Here is a 21148-nt window from a genome sequence, read left to right as displayed (position 1 = left end):
TAGCAAAGTAATGCTCAAAATTCGCCAAACTAGGCTTCAACAGTACATGAACTGAGAATTTCCAATGTTCTAGCTGGTTTTAGAAAAGGCAGAGGAACCAGAGATCAAATTACCAACGTCTGTTGGATCATAGAAAAAGGAAGAGAATTCCAGAAGAACATCTATTTCTGCTTCATTGACTACGCTAAAGCCTTTGACTGTGTGGAGCTCAACAAGCTGTGGAAAATTCTTTAAGAGATGGGAATACCAGACCACCTTACCTGCTTCCTGAGAAACCTATGTGCAGGTCCAGAAGCAGCAGTTAGAAGCAAAATGGAACAACAGACTGGTTCCAAATTGGGAAAGGAGTACATTAAGGCTGTATATTGTCACCGTGCTTATTTAACTTATATGCAGAGTACATCATGAGAAATGCCAGACTGTATGAAGCACAAGTTGGAATCAAGATTGCAGGGAGAGTGCTCACTTTGGCAGCACATATACTAAAATTGGAACGATACAGAGAAGATTAGCATGGCACCTGCGCAAGGATAACACGCAAATTCGTGAAGCGTTCCATATTTTTTCTTCTCCTGTACCTCCCCAGGCAGCCTGGGGAAGAAGGAAGACAAATAAATACTGTATTAATAAGAAAAAAAAAGATTGCAGGGAGAAATAGCAATAACCTCAGATATACAGATGACACCACATTTATGACAAAGTGAAGAGGAACTAAAGAACCTCTCAATGAAAGTGAAAGAGCAGAGTGAAAAGCTGGCTTAAAACTCAACATTCAGAATACTAAGATCATGGCATCTGGTCCCATCACTTCAAGCAAATAGATGGGGAAGCAATGGAAACAGTGACAGACTTTTCTTGGGTTCCAAAATCGCAATTGGTGACTGCATCTATGAAATTAAAAGATGCTTGCTCCTTGGAAGAAAAGCTATGACAAACCTAGACATCATATTAAAAAGTCGAAACATCACTATCCCAACCAAGGTCCATCTAGTCAAAGCTATGGTTTCTTCAGTAGTCATGTATAGATGTGAGAGTTGGACCATAAAGAAGGCTGCATGGCGAAGAATTGATGCTTTTGAACTGTTGTGTTGGAGAAGTCTCTTGAGAGTCCCCTGGACTGCAAGGAGATCAAACCAATCAATTCTAAGGAAATCAACCCTGAACATTCATCAGAAGGACTGATGCTGAAGCTGAAGCTCCAATACTTTGGCCACCTGATGCGAAGAGCCAACTCATTGGAAAAGACCCTGATGCTGGGAAAGACTGATGGCAAGAGGAGAAAATGACAGCAGAGGATGAGATGGTTGGATGGCATCACCGACCCAATGGACATGAGTTTGAGCAAGCTCCAGGAGATGGTGAAGGACAGGGAAGCCCAGTGTGCTGCCGTCTATGGGGTCGCAAAGAGTTGGACATGACTGAGCTACTGAACAACAAAGTGGTAATTCTCATTTTAATTTTTTGAGGAACCTCCATACCATTTTCCATAGTGGCTGTAACAATTTACATCACCACCAATAGTGCACTAAAGTGAAAATGTTAGTTATTCAGTCATGTCCAACTGTTTGTGAGCCTGTGGTTTGTAGCCCGCCAGGCTCCTCTGTCTATGGGATTCTCCAGGCAAGAATGCTGGAGTGGGTTGCCATTCCCTTCTCCAGGAGATCTTCCTGACTCAGGGATCGAATCCAGGTCTCCTGCACTGCAGGCAGATTCTTAACAATCTGAGCCTACAAAGAAGCCCTAGGTACACTAGGGTTCCCTCTTTTCCATAGCCTTAGTACTTCTTTTTCTTTTTTTAGCTGAAATATAGTTGATTTACAATGTTGTTAATCCCTGCTTTAGAGCAAAGAGCTGATATTATAAATACATATATAGTCTTTATACATATATATATATGTGTGTGTGTGTGTGTGTGTGTGTATATATATACATATCCTTTTCTCTATGGTTTATCATAGGATATGAACCAACACTTATTTCTTATCTTTTTGATAACACCCTTTCTAGTGACTGTGAGATGATCTCATTGTGATTTTGATTTGCATTTCCCTGAAGATTAGTGATGTTGAGCACCTTTTCATGCACCTGTTGGCCATTTGAATATCTTCTTTGAAAAAATGTTTACTCAAGTTCTTTGCCCATTTTTAAATTGGATTATTTGATTCTTTGCTATTGAGTTGTATGAGTTCTTTATATCTTTGGATATGAATCATTTATCAGATTTAGGATTTGCAAACATTTTTTTCTCATTCCATAGGTTGCCTTTTTGTTAATGTTTTTCTTTTTTGACCCTGCCACATGGCCTGTGGTATCTTAGTTTCCTGACCAGAGATAGAACCTCTGCCCCTTGCAGTGGAAGCACGGAGTCTTAACCCCTCAACCACCAGGGAAGTCCCTGCAAATGCTTTTTGGTTTGATATAGTCCAACTTATTTATTGTTGCCTTTATTATCTTTGTTTTTTAAAAAAATCATCAATAAGATTGATGTTCAGGAAGTTACCACCTATGTTGAAGTTCTTCTAGGAGTTTTATTGTTTCAGGTCTTACATTCATGTCTTTAATCCATTTTGAGTTCATTTTGGGGTATGGTGTAAAACAGTGGGCTAGTTTTATTGTTTTGCATGTGGCTGTCCAATTTTTCTGACCATTTATTAGAGAAACTGTCCTTTCCCCAATGCATATTCTTGTCTCCTTTGTTAAATTTAATTGATTATATATGCTTGTGTTTATTTCTTGGCTCTCTATTTTCTTCCATTGATCTGTAATGTCTATTTTGTGCTAATATACTGTTTTGATTGCTATAACATTATAATATAATTTGAAATCAGGAAGTGTGATGGCTTCAGCTTTGTTTTTCTTTCTCAAGATTGTTTTGGCTACTCAAAGTCTTTTGTGGTGGTTGTTGTTCAGTTGCTAAGTCGTGTCTGACTCTTTGCAACCCGATGGACTAGAGCATGCCAGCCTTCCCTGTCCTTCCCTATCTTCCAGGGTTTTCTCAAACTCATGTCCATTGAGTCGGTGATGCCATCCAACTATTTCATCCTCTGTCATCCCCTTCTCCTCCTACCCTCAGTCTTTCCCACCATCAGGGTCTTTTCCAATGAATCGGCTCTTTGCATCAGGTGACCAAAGTATTGGAGCTTCAACTTCAGCATCAGTCCTTCAAATGAATTGACTGGTTTGATTTCCTTGGCTTCCCTGGTACTCAGATGGTAAAGAATCTGCCTGCAATGAAAAGGCCTGGGTTTGATTCCTGAGTCAGGAAGATTTTCTGGAGAAGGGAATGGCTACCCACTCCCATATTCTGGCCTGGAAAACTCCATTGATAGGAGGAAAACTCCTGGCAGGCTACAGTTCAGGAAGTTACAGAGTCAGACACAACTGAGCAACTAACACTTTCACTTTCACTTTTGTGGTTACAATGAAATTTTAGGATTGTTTGTTTTGTTTCTGTGAAAAATTACATTAGAATTTCATTAGAAATTGTATTCAATATCATTGGGTAGTATGAACATTTTAATAATACTAATTTTTCTAATTTATGAGCAGAAAATATCTTTGCATTTATTTGCATTTGTGTGTACTTCCAATTTCTTTCATCAGTGTCTGATAGTTGTCAGTAAACAGATCTTTAACCTCCTTCATTTAGTTTATGCCTAGGTAATTTATTCCTTTTGGTACAACTGTAAATGGGATTGTTTTCTTAATTTCTTTTTCCCACCAGTTTTGTTCTCAATTCTCTCTTATTATTTCTCTCGTTATCCAACTTAATTTCTCTGGTTCATCAACTCCTTTGCCTTTCTTTCCCTCTGTTGCTTTCACCTGACAAAAACTGAGCTCTGGATTAATCCAAATTATGCCTTCTCCTTATCTGTACCAACATAGCTGTGCATAGCAGGAGAAATATCAATAAACCCATGTTCCCCTGGAGAAGGAAATGGCAACCCACTCCAGTATTCATACCTGGAGAATCTAATGGTTAGAGGAGCCTGGTAGGCTATGGTCCATAAGGTTGCAAAGAGTCAGACACAGCTGAAGCAACTTAGCATGGACATCTCTAAATTCATTGTCACTGACCTTAGACAGACCCTCACCATTGCTTCTCAATCCTCCAGTGTTTCCTTAGCATGCTCTCTCTTCCACACTCTCAAAGTCCATTCCACACTTCCCCTTGCCGTTCAGACCTCCCATTCTTCATTCCCACTCATTTTCCACCGATCTTTTCAGATTTGTTCAGAACCTCCTTGTCCAGGTTAAAGAACTCCTATTTTATTTTTTTAAATTTTTTTTCCCTCTCTTTTTTTTTTCCATTTATTTTTATTAGTTGGAGGCTAATTACTTTACAACATTGCAGTGGTTTTTGTCATACATTGAAATGAATTAGCCATGGATTTACATGTATTCCCAGTCCCAGTCCCCTCTCCCACCTCCCTCTCCACCCCATCCCTCTGGGTCTTCCCAGTGCACCAGGCCCGAGCACATGTCTCATGCATCCAACCTGGGCTGGTGATCTGTTTCACCCTAGATAATATACATGTTTCGATGCTGTTCTCTTGAAACATCCCACCCTCGCCTTCTCCCACAGAGTCCACAAGTCTGTTCTATACATCTGAGTCTCTTTTTCTGTTTTGCATATAGGGTTATCGTTACCATCTTTCTAAATTCCATATATATGTGTTAGTATACTGTAACGGTCTTTATCTTTCTGGCTTACTTCGCTCTGTATAATGGGCTCCAGTTTCATCCATCTCATTAGAACTGATTCAAATGAATTCTTTTTAAAGGCTGAGTAATATTCCATGATGTATATGTACCACAGCTTCCTCATCCATTCGTCTGCTGATGGGCATCTAGGTTGCTTCCATGGCCTGGCTATTATAAACAGTGCTGTGATGAACATTGGGGTGCACGTGTCTCTTTCAGATCTGGTTTCCTCGGTGTGTATGCCCAGAAGTGGGATTGCTGGGTCATATGGCAGTTCTATTTCCAGCTTTTTAAGAAATCTTCACACTGTTCTCCATAGTGGCTGTACTAATTTGCATTCCCACCAACAGTGTAAGAGGGTTCCCTTTTCTCCACACCCTCTCCAGCATTTATTGCTTGTAGACTTTTGGATAGCAGCCATCCTGACTGGCGTGTAATGGTACCTCATTGTGGTTTTGATTTGCATTTCTCTGATAATGAGTGATGTTGAGCATCTTTTCATGTGTTTTTTTGCCATCTGTATGTCTTCCTTGGAGAAATGTCTGTTTAGTTCTTTGGCCCACTTTTTGATTGGGTCATTTATTTTTCTGGAGTTGAGCTGGAGGAGTTGCTTGCATATTTTTGAGATTAATCCTTTGTTGCTTCGTTTGCTATTATTTTCTCCCAATCTGAGGGCTGTCTTTTCACCTTTCTTATAGTTTCCTTTGTTGTGCAAAAGCTTTTAAGTTTCATTAGGTCCCATTTGTTTATTTTTGCTTTTGTTTCTAAAATTCTGGGATGTGGGTCATAGAGGATCCTGCTGTGATTTATGTCGGAGAGTGTTTTGCCTATGTTCTCCTCTAGGAGTTTTATAGTTTCTGGTCTTACATTTAGATCTTTAATCCATTTTGAGTTTATTTTTGTGTATGGTGTTAGAAAGTGTTCTAGTTTCATTCTTTTACAACTGGTTGACCAGTTTTCCCAGCACCACTTGTTAAAGAGGTTGTCTTTTTTCCATTGTATATCCTTGCCTCCTTTGTCGAAGATAAGGTGACCATAGAAGAACTCCTATTTTAAAGCAGGTTTTTTCAACAGCACTATTTATACTTTGGGCCAAATATGTTTTTGTTATGGAAGATGGTCCTAAGTGTAATAGGATGTTAGCAGGTTTCCTGGTATCTACTCAAGATGCCAGTAATACCCCAGGTGTCAAACAAAAATATCTCCAGACATTGCCAGGTATCTGTTGAGTAGTAAAATCTCCCCTAATCACAACCACTGGTTTAAAGCAACAGAAATCGATTCCAGCTAACTTCAAGGAAAAGGGGAACTTCCCTGGTGTTCCAGTGGTTAAGAATCTGCTTGCCAATGGAGGGGACATGGGTTCATGGGTTCAATCCCTGGTCCAAGAAGAATCCACATGCCACAAAGCAACTAGGCCCATGTGCCACAAGTACTGAGTCCCATGGGTCTAGAGCCTGTGGTCTGCAAAAGAAGCCCTCACACTGAAGCTAGAGAATAGCCTCCTCTCCCCATGACTAGAGAAAGCCCATGTGCAGCAACAAAGACCCAGCACAGCCAAAAATAAAATTTTAAATTAATTTAATAAAATGGGAATTTATTGGAAAGATAGAAGAGTAATTCATAGACTGAATGGGAAAAGAATCCCAGGGCCAGGAGATTGTAGATTTTCTTTTTAGAGGTGACAATTAGATTGTCTCCTTCTGTTTTTTGTGGGAGTTTTTTTTTTTTGGTGTTCCTAATTAAGTTTAAAATTCTCAGTAAGAAAAATCTAAGTCATGTTAGGTTGGGTATTCGCTCCTGTGGCCTAGGGAATAGAGTCTATAGCCAGAATCAAGCTAGGGAGGGCTGTTCAGCAGAAAAAAGAATAGCTGTCACACACCTTCCATATTCTGTATCTTTATTTACCTAAAATGATGTAAAACCTGATGACAGAGGCTTCAGTGAATTGAAGTTTAACTTTCTATCATAAAAGTAAGTCTGGATGTAGGTAGTTGTTGGCATTGCTTCAGTTGCTAAACAGTATCATCACAGTCTTTTTCCTTTTCTGAGCTCTGGCTTTTCATCTTCAAGTTTATGGAAAGTTGAAAGATGGCTCTCATACTTCCTGACATCATGAATCATGACCACATCCAAAAGTCGGAAAAACATGAGGATGGAGGAAGCAGCAGAAGGACCTTATATGAGAAGTTCCCTCTACTTTTATCAGCAAAGGAAAATCTTTCACTGAAGCCCCCTCAGCAAAAAAAAAAAAAAAAAAAACCCTTAAGGTCTATTGACCAGAAATAGGTTATATGACCATTCTCTTACCTTCAAGATATGATGGGAGAGTCAGTATCTGGCAGAAGGGAGTGTGATGGTCATGACTGACTTAGACCACTGTTAATCCCCCTGATCTGGGCTTGTCGGTGCCAAATTTTGGGTTCTGTCAGCAATAGAAGCGGGTCTAAGCTGTTAGTTAGCCAGTGGTATAGTGACTGCTAAATTTCTCAACATTAAATCCACAAACCTACATGATTCTGTTAACTATGTTCTCTTTTTTCCTTTCTGTAACAACAAAAGGCAATCCCTTTACTTGTACTCTGAATCCTGTTCCCTTCCCCCAGTTCTCGAAGACTTCTTTTTTTTTTCACTTGGTTATCCCCTTTCTTTCCTGTATCATTCATCTTCCCTAGCTATTGAATCATATTCTAGGCATACAAACATGCTCTAGGAATGTTTTCCATCTTTAAAGATTCCTTCCTTATGTGTAGATAAAAGAGATATGATAAAGCAAGCATAGTAAAATGTTAATTATAGAGTTCAGTGAGACTTACTGCAACATTCTTTCAACTTTTCTGTATGTTTAAAACTTTGATAATAAAATATTTGAAATAAAATCCTTCCCTTAACTCTCAGTCACCTTCCAATTTGTTTCCCTGCTTATTATTTATTCAGATTCCTTTAAAAAGTTCTTTTCTCTGCTTGCTTCCCTCTCTTTACTCTCAGCTTATACCAATTTGGCTTCCATCTCCACCACTCCTCTGAGATGGCTCTTATTAAGCTTGCCTTTGAATGGACACTTTTCTGTCCTCGTCTTATTCAACCGTTCAACATCATTCTTTGCTGCTGACCTGTCTCTCCTGAAACAATTTGCGCTCTTGGCATCTGACACCACTTGTTCTAGTTTTCTTTCTACCTTTCTACTTACTCCTTTTTTGGTCTCCTTTGCCAGCTTCTTCTCCATTGTTGTTGTTTAGTTACTAAATCACATCCGACTCTTTTGTGACCACATAGACTGTAGCCCACCAGGCTTCTCTGTCTGTGAGATTTCCCAGGCAAGAATTCGAAGTGAATTGCCATTTCCTTCTTCAGGAGATCTTCCCCACCCAGGGATCAAACCCACATCTCCTGCATTGGCAGGCAGATTCCTTCCTGCTGAGCCACCAGGGATCTTCTCCATTACCCAACTTCTAAGGGTTGGAATGTCCCAAGGGTTGGTTCTAGGACTACTTCTCTGTCTACAGCCAATTTCCCCACACAGGCACTTTCGGCATTTTCTGTTGGACACTTCTTCATTGAGTAGGATTTTCCATGCATTCCAGGATGTTGTACAGTCCTAGGCCCTTTACCCTAAATACCAGCAGTGTTCCTATTGTCCCTTTAGTCAGTGTGACAGCCCAAGTTGCCTCCTAACAGTCCCTAGGGAAGTGATATTTCTCAGGGTTAAAAACTGTTCTGTCTCTTAATAGGTGATACAAACCAGTCTGTGACCTTAAATATCATATATATGCTAATTTTCAAATATCTCTGGCCTAAACATCTCTTTTGAACTCTGAGCTGCCTCCAATTATGTGCATGACATTTCCATTTGAGTGGTCTATTTAGAAGCTCAATAAGTATTTGATGAGTGAATGATCTAATTAATTGTCTTAGCCCCTCCCTCCTATTGAAAACTAAATTCTTGATCTTTTCCTACCTGCTGTTCCCTGTGGGGACAAGGAGATGTGCTTACTCAAATCCCTCTTCAAGAAAGGACTGGCTGGCTGCCCAGCTGTGAAGCATGTGGTTAGCCGACAGCTTACAGTTCTTACCTGCTTCAGGGTCTACCTCACCTTTAGAGCCAACATTATATGCCATATAACTGATGGCATGCTCTTCTTGGGGAGATCGCCAGCCAATGAAAGAGCAAAGTGGTAGTAAAAGGACCTAAGGCAGTGTTAGACACCAAGCAGTCTAACACAGAACTCTACTAACTAGCAGCCTTTGCTCTGGTACTTACCATTGGGCTGGCAAAGACTTTGTCAGGTTTCATCGCTGCTCGCAACTTTCCCTGTACCATTCTGCTCCTGCATCTTTTCCTTTTACAAGTGTTGTTTCCTGAGAAACTTGTGGCACACCTAACTCTGTTTTAGCATCTGCTTCCCAGAGAACCTATTCGGCACTCTGTCTTTTACATTTCAATAAATGGAATGTACCTAGTTGCTTAAGCCAAATCCTGTGAGTCATTCCTGATTCTTAATGCTCCTTCATACTATATATCTAACTCATCAGCAAGTTCTGTTGACTCTACTCTTACATACATAATCTACTTTTCTCTCTCCTCCCACCAACCCAGTCCAAGTCATCGTCATTTCTCACTAGAATACTGCAAATAGCTACAAAAGTCATGTCTGAAACTCACTCTGATTTCCTATATCCCATTCTCCACACAGCAGTTGTGGGGGAGTGGGGCGTGTGGGTGGCGGATGATCTTTAAAACATAACCTGACTTTACTTGAAAACAATGACTTCTAATCCAAACTCTGTCCAGTGTCTGTCAAGACTCTTCATGAGGTCTCCTAGCTTTCAGTTCAACCTTATTTCTCACTAATATCCTTCTCAATCACTGTTCTCTAGCCATGTTTATTGTTGTTCTGAGAAGCCATTCCTAGGCAAGGCCATTGCCCAAGCTATACCCACTTCAGAGACCACTCTTTCCTCTACATTTTACATAGTCAGATCCTTCTTCACTAGTACTTAAGTGCCATTGCTTCAGAAAAGCCCACTCTGACCACTCAACCTGAAGTAATTTTCCTCTCCTCCTTCCCATTATTCTCCCTAATAATATACATGTACATATGTATGAAATTCATTTATATATAGGTATACAAATATTTGGGCTTCCCTGGTTCAGCTGGTAAAGAATCCTCCTGAAATGTGGGAGACCTGGGTTCGATCCCTGGGTTTGGAAGATCCCCTGGAGAAGGGAAAGGCTACCTAATCCAGTATTCTCACCTAGAGAATTCATAGACTGAATAGTTCATGGGGTTGCAAAGAGCGACTTTGAGTGAGTGACTCACACACTCATACATACATATGCACTTTTTTCTTTAATTTTTTTTTATTTTATTAATTTATTTTTGGCTGTGCTGGGTCTTCATTGCTGCTCAACTTTTCTCTAGTTGTGGCAAGCAGGGGCTACTCTCTAGTTGTGGTGTGAGAGCTTCTAATTGTGATAGCTTCTCTTGTTGCAGAGCATGGGCTCTAAGGTGCATGGGCTTCAGCAGTTGCAGCACATGGACTCAGTCGTTGTGGCTCCTGGGCTCTAGGTCACAGGCGCAATAGTTGTGGAGCACCATGGGGTTAGTTGCTCAGAGGCATGTGGAATCCTCCCGGATCAGGGATCAAACCTATGTCTCCTGCATTGGCAGGTGAATTCTTTACCACTAAACCACCAGGGGAGCCCCTCCTTAATTGTTTTTTGTCTGTCTCTCTCATGTGGCCAGAATATCTGTGAGAGTACAGACAATATTTGGTTTATCACCATTTACCCAGAGTTCAATACATGTAATAGGCAATTAATACATATTTGTTGAATGAACAAATAAGTGAATAAAAGGAAAATTACCAAATTATCTTAGATATTCTTAGGATGTTTTTCTCAGTATTTTGACAAAGGGATTTGATTTTTGTTTTTCTCTTTTAAAAAATTTATTTGACTGCACCGAGTCTTAGTTGTGGTATTCAGGATCTTTAATTGTGACATGTGGGATCTAGTTCCCTGACTAGGGATCAAACCTGGGACCCCTACATTGGGAGTGTGGAGTCTTAGCCACTGGACCGCCAGAGAAATCCCTATTTTTATCTTTTTTCCTTTAGAAAGAGAATGAAAATTGTATCCTCTGCCTGCTGATATTAGTGATCATCACATAGGAGAGACATATTAATAAATCAAACAGTAAAAACAGTATCTAGATCCATGTTACAATGACAATAATTTCAAAAGTCCTTTACTTTAAAAATTAAATTATCTTTACTGAGAAAGTTTTATAATATCCTAGGAACAATAATTTTACTCCCACTTAGCAATCCTTGGGTTTCCCTGGTGGCTCAGTCAGTAAAGAATCTACCTGCAATCCCAAAGACCTGAGTTCAATACCTGGGTCAGGAAGATTCATTGGAGAAGAGAAAGGCTACCCACTCCAGTATTCTTGCCTGGAGAATTCCATGGACAGAGGAGCCTGGCAGGCTACAGTCCATGAGGTCACAGAGTCAGACATGACTGAGTGACTAGCACTAGCAATCCTTAAAAAAGGAAAGAACAAACTAGAAACAAAGTAGTATGAAGTATTTGTTTCACAGATTATAAGAATTTAGTGAGAAAAAATTCAGTCATGCTGCAGTAAGGAACATTATCAAGTAGTGTGTGCTATATTCATAATTTTTGTTTTTGTTCAGCAAAAAACTTAAAATGTGCAATGACTATAGTTATATAAATCTTATTCCCAATCACTAGATTTTTATTTTTATTTTATGAAGTTAAAAAAACATAACCTCTTGTTCCCCCTAAGGAATAGACAGAATATCCAGAAAGCAGTCACTTTAGAGATCTCCTATAAAATTTCACTATAATAGATGTTTATCTGAAATACTTGCAAAACTGAGTTTGTACTTTTACTCAGTCTAAAGAGATCTGACTCACAGTGTTTACACATCCTTCTCTAACTTTTATTATTCTTTAAAGAAAATATTTATTTGCACCAGCTCTTAGTTGTGGGACACAGGACCTTCAGTCTTTGATGTGGCATGTGGAATTTTTACTTGTGGCATGCGAACTCTTAGCTGCAGCATGTGGGATCTAGTTCCCTGACCAGAGATTGAACCTGAGCCCCCTACATTGGGAGCATGGAATCTTAGCCACTGGACCACCAAGGAGGTCCCTCTAACTTTTATGATCCTTTTCATGTAGACATTTTCTAAAGACATCATGAACTTTCCCAAGCAACTCACCCTTTTGTGGTGCCATACAAATTTGCTTTCCACATCCCATCCTAGGCTACAGTCCTGAATGAGGTTAATACATTGGACATGATACAAAGAAATTGGCAATGATTGGAGTAGTATGAAGGCATTAGTTGACATTCCAAAGTGGTAAGGCAATTCATGATGTCATAAAGGGTGTGGCCAGGCAAATTCAAGAATGTAGAAGATTGTTAGTATAGTTCATGCTATCACAAAAGAGAGGTAAAACTTGATGCTTAAAGGGGTGGACAAACTGAAACTACTAAAGGGTGGTGCAAAATAATTCTTCACAAGAGGAGAAGGATGAGTCCTTCTTTGGGAAACCAGTAATGTCAGAAGGAGATGGAACAGTCCTTTATTCCTTTAAATATGATATCATAGAAAACTAGAAAAGTTTTAGGACTAAGGTTACCAACTGGTGCCCAGGGGTAGAATTAGACCTATAGACACATTGTATTGGCCTGCTTACAGAGTTGGGGTTTTTCCCAACATTACCAAATCACAAGTTTCCATAATAAAAATTAGGATGTCTGGCTTCTCTTGAAAATATTGGCGTTCTGACAATTCTTAGCCTGCATTCCTTCATGGCAGCAACTGGCTGGAGCAAAGTAACAACTTCTCTCTTTGGACAAGGCAGATAGTCATTACAATCCCCACTTAGCCAGCTTTACTTACATCATCCACCTCGCACTTGTAGGCATTTAAGTGTGTGACACTGGTTTGGGGAATTCCATATAATAAAGAGATGAATCAGTGTTGTAGGAGGGGAATCTATGACATAAGATATATAGACCTTAGAAAATTCATTGCGACAAGAGTAGTAGCAGCAGAATGTTTATATCCTGCCATTTTAATCCCAATAGTATTTTTTCTAAACCTGCAACTCTGACCTCAGAGCATTTGCCTCCATCATGCAGTCTATGCATCAATCAAGGAACTAACTGGATCAATGAAATTTAATTTGTAAGATATTTACTTTCCTCCCAAATTTACTAATATTAGCATGATTTTTATTATATGCTTATTATCAGGTGTCCTTTGTGTCAAACATTTTGGGGTCAAGTTTAGAACAATTTCATTCTCCTCAAGTGTAATAAACCATTATGTCTCCAAAAGATAACACATTTCAAAGCATCACCAACTATTTGTCCCTGGGGTATCCTATTCTCCTTACTGACTGTATGCCTTGGCACAGACAGCTTCTTTTCTTGTAATGTCTTTCTCTCTCACTAAACTCCTAGTCATTTTTCAAAAAAATAGTGGATAAATCACTTCCCCTAACTACACCCTCCTAGAATTAAAAAATAATTCTTCCATTAGGCTCTCAGAGAATTTTTGGAGGGGGGAGGGGCAAGGAATATAACTTTATTTGGAAAGCTGGCTGACCAAGAAGATGGCAGACCGATGTCTCAAAATAATCATTTTATCAGAGTCTGGATGTCAGGTTCTTTGATAGGACATACAGGAAGAGGACAACAGAGGACAAGGTGGTTGGATGGCATCACCGACTCGATGGACATAAGTTTGAGCAAGCTCTGGGAGTTGGTGATGGACAGGGAAGCCTGGTGTGCTGCAGTTCATGGAGTTGAAAACAGTCAGACACGACCAAGCGACTGAACCAAACTGAAAGAAGAGAAAGTGAGGAAATAAAGTAAAAAGGTCATTAATTTTACAAATATCTTCCAGAATTGCAAGCTTTGTGGAAGGGATGTGCTAATCTCTTCTTTCTTGCATAGGCTCTCAAAGAATTTTAAAATTTTTATTTATTTATTTTTGGCTGTGCTGGGTCTTTGTTGCTGCATGGCTTTTGTCTAGTTGCAGCAAGCAGTGGCTACTCTCCGGTTGTGGTACACAGGCTTCTCATTGCAGTGACTTCTCTTGTTGCAAAACACAGGCTCTAGGGTACACAGGCTTCAGTAGTTGTGGCACATGGGCTCAGGAGTTTCAGTTTCTGGACTCTAGAGCACAGACTTAATTGTTGTGGTGCATGGGCTTAGTTGCTCTGTGGCATATGGGATCTTCCCAGACCAGGGTTTAAATCTGTGTCTCCTGCATTGGCAAAAAATCAAATCCCTTATGATTAAACAGTGGAAGTGAGAAATAGATTTAAGGGACTAGATCTGATATACAGAGTGCCTGATGAACTATGGGCGGAGGTTCATGACATTGTACAGGAGACAGGATTCAAGAACATCCCCAAGAAAAAGAAATGCAAAAAGGCAAAATGGCTGTCTGAGGAGGCCTTACAAATAGCAGTGAAAAGAAGGGAAGTGAAAAGCAAAGGAGAAAAGGAAAGATATTCCCATCTGAATGCAGAGTTCCAAAGAATAGCCAGGAGAAATAAGAAAGCCTTCCTCAGTGATCAATGCAAAGAAATAGAGGAAAACAACAGAATGGTAAAGACTAGAGATCTCTTCAAGAAAATGAGAGATGCTAAGGGAACATTTCATGTAAAGATGGGCACAATAAAGAACAGAAATGGTATGGACCTAACAGAAGCAGAAGATATTAAAAAAAGGTGGCAAGAATACACAGAAGAACTGTACAAAAAAGATCTTCATGACCCAGATAATCACGATGGTGTGATCACTCACCTAGAGCCAGACATCCTGGAACGTGAAGTCAAGTGGGCCTTAGGAAGCATCACTATGAACAAAGGTAGTGGAGGTGATGGAATTCCAGTTGAGGTATTTCAAATCCTAAAGATGATGTTCAAGCTGGTTTTAGAAAAGGCAGAGGAACCAGAGATTAAATTGCCAATATCTGCTGGATCATCAAAAAAGCATGATTATTCAAGAAAAACATCTACTTCTGCTTTATTGACTATGCCAAAGCCTTTGACTGTGTGGATCACAATAAACTGTGGAAAATTCTGAAAGAGATGGGAATGCCAGACCACCTAATCTGCCTCTTGAGAAACCTGTGTGCAGGTCAGGAAGCAACAGTTAGAACTGGACATGGAACAACAGACTGGTTCCAAATAGGAAAAGGAGTACGTCAAGGCTGTATATTGTCACCCTGCTTATTTAACTTATATGCAGAGTGCATCATGAGAAACGCTGGGCTGGAAGAAGCACAAGCTGGAATCAAGATTGCCAGGAGAAATATCAATAACCTCAGATATGCAGATGACACCACCCTTATGGTAGAAACTAAGGGTGAAGAGGAACTAAAGAGCCTCTTGATGAAAGTGAAAGAGCAGAGTGAGAAAGTTGGCTTAAAGCTCAACACTCAGAAAACTAAGATCATGGCATCTGGTCCCATCACTTCATGGCAAATAGATGAGGAAACAGTAGAAACAGTGGCTGACTTTATTTTTTTGGGCTCCAAAATCACTGCAGATGGTGATTGCAGCCATGAAATTAAAAGACACTTATTCCTTGGAAGGAAAGTTATGACCAACCTAGACAACATATTAAAAAGCAGAGACGTTACTTTGCCAACAAAGATTTTTCCAGTAGTCATGGATGGATGTGAGAGTTGGACTATAAAGAAAGCTGAGCGCCGAAGAATTGATGCTTTTGAACTGTGGTGTTGGAGAAGACTCTTGAGAGTCCCTTGGACTACAAGGAGATCCAAACAGTCCATCCTAAAGGAGATCAGTCCTGAGTGTTCATTGGAAGGATTGATGCTGAAGCTGAAACTCCAATACTTTGGCCACCTAATGTGAAGAGCTGACTCATTTGAAAAGACCCTGATGCTGGGAAAGATTGAAGGCGGGAGGAGAAGGGGATGACAGAGGATGAGATGGTTGGATGGTATCACCGACTTGATGGACATGAGTTTTAGTAAACTCCGGGAGTTGGTGATGGACAGAGAGGCCTGGAATGCTGCAGTCCATGGGGTCGCAAAGAGTTGGACACGACTGAGTGACTGAACTGAACTAAACTCCTGCATTGGCAGGCAGATTCTCTACCATGGAGCCACCAGGGAAGCTCACTCTCATAGAATTTTGAAGATACCTTTATTAAAGAACGTATACCCTTATTTTAGAATTTCAGTAGTTTTTTTTTTTAACGTATCAATCTTTTGGGATAGAATTAAAGACTGAGTTACTTAAAAGCAGTATTATAGTGTCTCCAGCACCTAGCAATCTAAAGACATTTAATAAATATGTGTTGAATGAATGGTTATAAGCAGGTATAGAAATCTACTAGGTCAAGTGTTATGGGATGAGGCCATAATGGGACATGCTATTATATAATAAGTTGCCATGAGGGAATGAAGCAGAATATGACATCATGAGAAAAAATCTGTGAGAATTTATCTGTTGACAATAGTCAGGAAACTTTGACTACAACAGGAAGAGGAGCTGGACCATCCATTTAGCTCACTAGGGTGATACAAGCCTCTCTGGAATCCTGCCATGCCCAGATAAGCATTAACACTTACATAGTGCCTGGAGCCTAGTAAACCTGCAATAAATACTTGTTGAATAAATTAATGTGTGAATGATCTGGGGATGATCTAGCATATTCTGGACTCTGGATCATCATAAATCAGACTTTTGTTCTATTAATAATCTGGGTTAGTCAAGGGTGGTTTGGTTTCTGTGTCAAGCTGGACTGGCATATAACTGTGTTTTGAGTTGGGCTGATCTCCTCACTGAGGACATGGTGGTCTACCTATGTCAACACAACTCTGGGTACCACATTGTATTAAGATGGTACCAGCTGTGATTCTGACTGGATTGTAAACTAGTTTCTGAACTGATATGCTAGGATTGGTCAGCAGGTCTAATCTTGGATGTGAGGAGGAGGGAAGGAAGGAGGAGGGAAGAAAAAAAGGACAGAAAGGAAGAAAGGCAGAGTGAAGTGCATAAACAAACAAGCAACTGTAAGAAAAGTTTGTTAGATGTACACACTGCTATATTTAAAATGTATAACCAAGTGAAAAAATAATAATAATAAAATGGATAACCAATAAGGACCTACAGTACAGCACATGGAACTCTGTCCAATGTTTTGTGGCAGCCTGGATGGGAGGGGAGTTTGGGGGAGAATGGATACACGTATATGTATGGCTCAGTCCCTTTGCTGTTACTGAAACTATCACAACGCTGTTTTTTGTTAATCAGCTATGTGCTGTGCTGTGCTTGGTCACTCAGTCATGTCTGACTGTGGCCCGTGGACTATGGTTCTCCAGGCTCCTCTGTCCATGGGGATGGGTTGCTGTGCCCTCCTCCAGGGCATCTTCCCAACCCAGGGATGGAACCCAGGTCTCCTGCATTGCAGGTGGATACTTTACCATCTGAGCCACCAGGGAAGCCCAGGAATACTAGAGTAGGAAGCCTATCTCTTCTCCAGGGGATCTTCCCAAGCCAGGAATTGAATTGGGTCTCTTGCATTGCAGGCGGATTCTTTACCAGCTGAGCTACCAGAATAGCCCATTAATCAGCTATGAAAGTGAAAGTGAAAGTCGCTCAGTCCCGTCCAACTCTTTGCAACCCCACCAACTATACAGTCCATGGAATTCTCCAGGCCAGAATACTGGGCTCGGGGAGGGGGGTGAGTAGCCTTTCCCTTCTCCAGGGGATCCTCTCAACCCAGGGATCGAACCCAAGTCTCACACATTGCAGGAGGATTCTTAACCAGCTGAGCCACAAGGGAAGCCCATTAATCAGCTATACCCCAATATAAAATAAAAAGTTTTAAAAAAAAGAAAAACTTGTCATGTCATCAAGTAGTCTTCCAGCTGAAATCTCCATAAGAAAAGAAACAAGTAAAATAGAGCATTAATTAATTAAAATTTTAAAAAGAAAATAAAAAAGAAAAGCAACAAGTCTCTCACGAAAGGGCCTACCTTATTATCCTCACTATGCTCAGTCACTGGCTAGGGAATTATTGACTTGTGAATTGCCAAGCACAGCAACGGAGGCCTACAGTCAATTATGCTCCCTGCAGTCAGAGACCCAAGAGGCACTTTCTCATCACTGCCATAGTCCACCCATTGTACCATGCAGACCCACTTGTCTACTCAGGTTCAGGTTCACCTCCTCCATGCTGCCCAGAGGTCTCTCTTCTTGAGGGAAACTTCCTTCCTGTGGGAAGTGTGTTGGAAGAACTACGGCATCTACTCCTGCATTTGATCTCAAGGCCTCAACTAGTACTCATCCTCTCCTTCCTCCATTATGGGTTCTAAATTTCCCTCACCCTCAGCTACCACCTCAGCAGGTCTGCATGGCTTTCCAGATACTGCAACTCAAACTTCTATGTCTGAGGGTCCTGAACCCATTGATAATCATACCCCTCTCAGTCCAGGTTTGCTACATGTAACCATTCATAGTTATAATGGAGCAAAAGGATTCCAGGAGGTGCTCAAGGTGATAGAAGAGGCCTGATATACTCAACTTGCCCCAACATGGCTGACTGGTCTCTTGGAGGAATAATGTCATAAAAGCAAGCAGTTCGAGACATGGTGAACTTCACTAAAGCCCTTGTCCATTTCACAGCTTCTTTTCAACCTCAGGTAGCATAAATCAAAGTGCTGTGGTCACAATGATATATCGTGCCCTCCCCCCCATCCCCGGAATTCATGTGTTAAAAACCTAACACCCAAAGATGATAATATTTTCAGAGCTGGAAATGTTGAGAAGTGCTTAGGATGGAATGAGTGCCTTATGAAAGTGACCCCAAAGGGATCCCTGGCCCCTTCCACCATGTGAGAACATAGGGGGAAGGTGCCTGCTAATGAATCAGGAACAGGGTCCTCACCAGAAAGTGATTTTGTTGGCACTTGATCTTGGACTTTCCAGCCTCTCGAACTGTGAGCAATAAATTTCTGTTGTTTGTAAGCTACCTAGTCTGTGGTATTTTGTTAAAGCAACCTGGGTGTACAGGCAAATAAAATTAATTTTTAAGTTTTGTCCTGCATTATGCCCTTTAATATTCTGGAACTAACTGACATTCTAATAATATTTGGGACAGTGGTTCTGTCTTGAATCCATGAAATCAAAGCTACTTCATAGTAATACTGTGATGTTATTTACATTATCATTGATGTGGTCATCATTGCTAAATCAATCAATCAATGAAAAGGTCTTTAAACTCCCTTTGGTTCCATTTCCAATGTGCTAAATGTTCAGAAACCTGGAGACCAAAAAACCAGAGGACTTCTGCTTTAGGACAAAAGTTTTTCCTTTTCCCTCTTGAAAAACAAAAAGACATTCACAGTTTTATGAATGGGTAAATAAGAACTGCTTCTTGTATAGGAGTATTTTAGCAGATGAGCAAAGCTCGTGAGCACATATAATACAACTTTCTACAACCACATACATCTCTTTTCAGCTTCTTAAGGTGGCAAAGTGAACATGTTTATTACCATGACCCAAGTTATAACCTCTCTACAGCACATAAAAATCAGCAAGACTATGTATACTTAAATCTATGCTTCAGTTCAGTTCAGTTCAGTTCAGTCACTCAGTCGTGTCTGACTCCTTGGGATCCCATGAATCGCAGGACGCCAGGCCTCTCTGTCCATCACCAACTCCAGGAGTTTACTCAAACTCATACCCATCGAGTCAGTGATGCCATCAAGCCATCTCACCCTCTGTTGTCCCCTTCTCCTCCTGCCCCCAATCCCTCCCAGCATCAGGGTCTTTTCCAATGAGTCAACTCTTCGCATGAGGTGGCCAAAGTACTGGAGTTTCAGCTTCAGCATCAATCCTTCCAATGAACACCCAGGACTGATCTCCTTTAGGATGGACTGGTTGGAAATCTATGCTTAGTAATACTCAAAATACCAGTATTCTACTGCGAAGTTATCTAGGTATTCAGTGATTATCTATTAATTTATCTTATATCATTCTGATGTTTTTGTTTGTTTGCTTTTTGTGTGTGTTTTGTTTTGGGTTGCATCTCATGGCTTTCGGGACCTTAGTTCCCTCTCCAGGGAACAAACCTGTGCTCTCTGCAGAGGAAGTACTCTGGAGTCCTAACCACTGGAATTCCCAGTCCAATGTTTTAAGCTGAAAGAAACATTAAGTTCATTAAACATTAAAAACATTCAGGTTACCCCCAAACATACATACTACAAAGTGTAATTACTATTGAAATAGAAATATTGTCACTGTGATGATTCAATTTATTTGATCACAAATTTACATTTCACAGTCTTAAATATCATTTATGCCCTTCAGGCAAAGACCGTCAGGAACACTCCTGTAGTTGAGCAAGCCTGTTTTATAACTCACTGAAGCAGGAGAGAATATATACCATAGGGACCGGTGGGGCGATTCCGTACTAGAGTGTAAGAAAGGACTTATAGGACTAGAGATTTGGTCGGGTGACTGGAGAAGGTACAGGAAGAGAGGGTTCACTCTAGGCGAAAGTGGGGACAATCTTGGATTATCTCAATACCTCTTATTTCCAGGGAGGGCACACTGATGCAAGCCTAGAGCTATCACTGGTAAGGCAGCATCAGTTACTCATACTAGCTGATATAGGGAGATATTTGGTATTTTACAGCTTGGACAATATTCTTGTTTTGTCTGTGTTCAGACATTATTGGAATGGGCTTGTTATTGTACTAATCCATCCTGGTCACAGCGTGGCCTTCTCTGTTGTTGATGTTCTGTAAAACAGTTCATGTCCACCAGGTGCACATTAAGACCTAGCTGTGAGTGCCAAGCCAGCCTGCATTGGCAGGCGATCCTTACCCTATAGATTTAAATCTACGATTTCAGCTGCAAGTCAAGAGTAAAAACAGAAACCCCAAAACTTACTAGTTTGGATGTCAAAGAGCTGTTTCCCCTCCTGGTCAAAGGTTGTTCTCCTTCCTAGCTTCCATGGTCTTAAGAAGGACAAATAGATAAACGAATATGACTAACAACATTTAGGGAATAACTTAGCCATAAGCAATCCAGAAACAAAAATAAATCACAGAATTAGTAGCAGCTACAAGATACTAGAGAAATACGTGTTACCTGACTCGAATTTGGCGGTTTGCCACTCAAAAGCCAATTCTGAAGAGACAAGTGTTGGTTGGGAAGAAGAGATTGCTTTATTCATGAGGCCAGGATCCTGGGAAGAAGGCGGACTTGTAGCCAAGAACCAACTCTCAAGATTCTGCTTGACCGTGAAAGTTTGTAAAGAGAGAAAGGGGGAGATAACCACAGTTAATCATTTAGGGAGGGGGTCAGAGTCTTTTATTGTCCACTGTGTGCAGATCTTTTTCTGGCTGG

At 40.5% G+C, this 21148-nt stretch overlaps 1 long non-coding RNA gene and 1 other non-coding gene across 3 annotated transcripts; one reads left to right on the top strand and one right to left on the bottom strand.

Annotated features, from left to right (window-relative positions):
• The first annotated feature begins 458 nt into the window (after nt 1–458).
• LOC139037298 (U6 spliceosomal RNA) lies at nt 459–565 on the top strand. The gene has a single exon (XR_011490119.1). It is a non-coding gene; the product is annotated as a U6 spliceosomal RNA (small nuclear RNA).
• Nucleotides 566–6587: 6022 nt separating this feature from the next.
• Nucleotides 6588–12111, bottom strand: LOC110144720 (uncharacterized). 2 transcript variants are annotated; one of them, XR_002315958.2, is made up of 3 exons: nt 11956–12111; nt 7015–7129; nt 6588–6881 (listed from the first exon to the last, which is right to left on the bottom strand). It is a non-coding gene; the product is annotated as an uncharacterized lncRNA (long non-coding RNA). The 2 variants fall into 2 exon arrangements; XR_002315957.2 differs by having other exon boundaries at nt 6588–6811; nt 11956–12110.
• Nucleotides 12112–21148: the final 9037 nt, after the last annotated feature.

The sequence above is a fragment of the Odocoileus virginianus genome, chromosome 10 (assembly GCF_023699985.2).
Source record: "Odocoileus virginianus isolate 20LAN1187 ecotype Illinois chromosome 10, Ovbor_1.2, whole genome shotgun sequence".
In the NCBI taxonomy this organism is placed as follows: Eukaryota; Metazoa; Chordata; class Mammalia; order Artiodactyla; family Cervidae; genus Odocoileus; species Odocoileus virginianus.
This window is presented reverse-complemented; position numbering and strand designations above follow the sequence as displayed.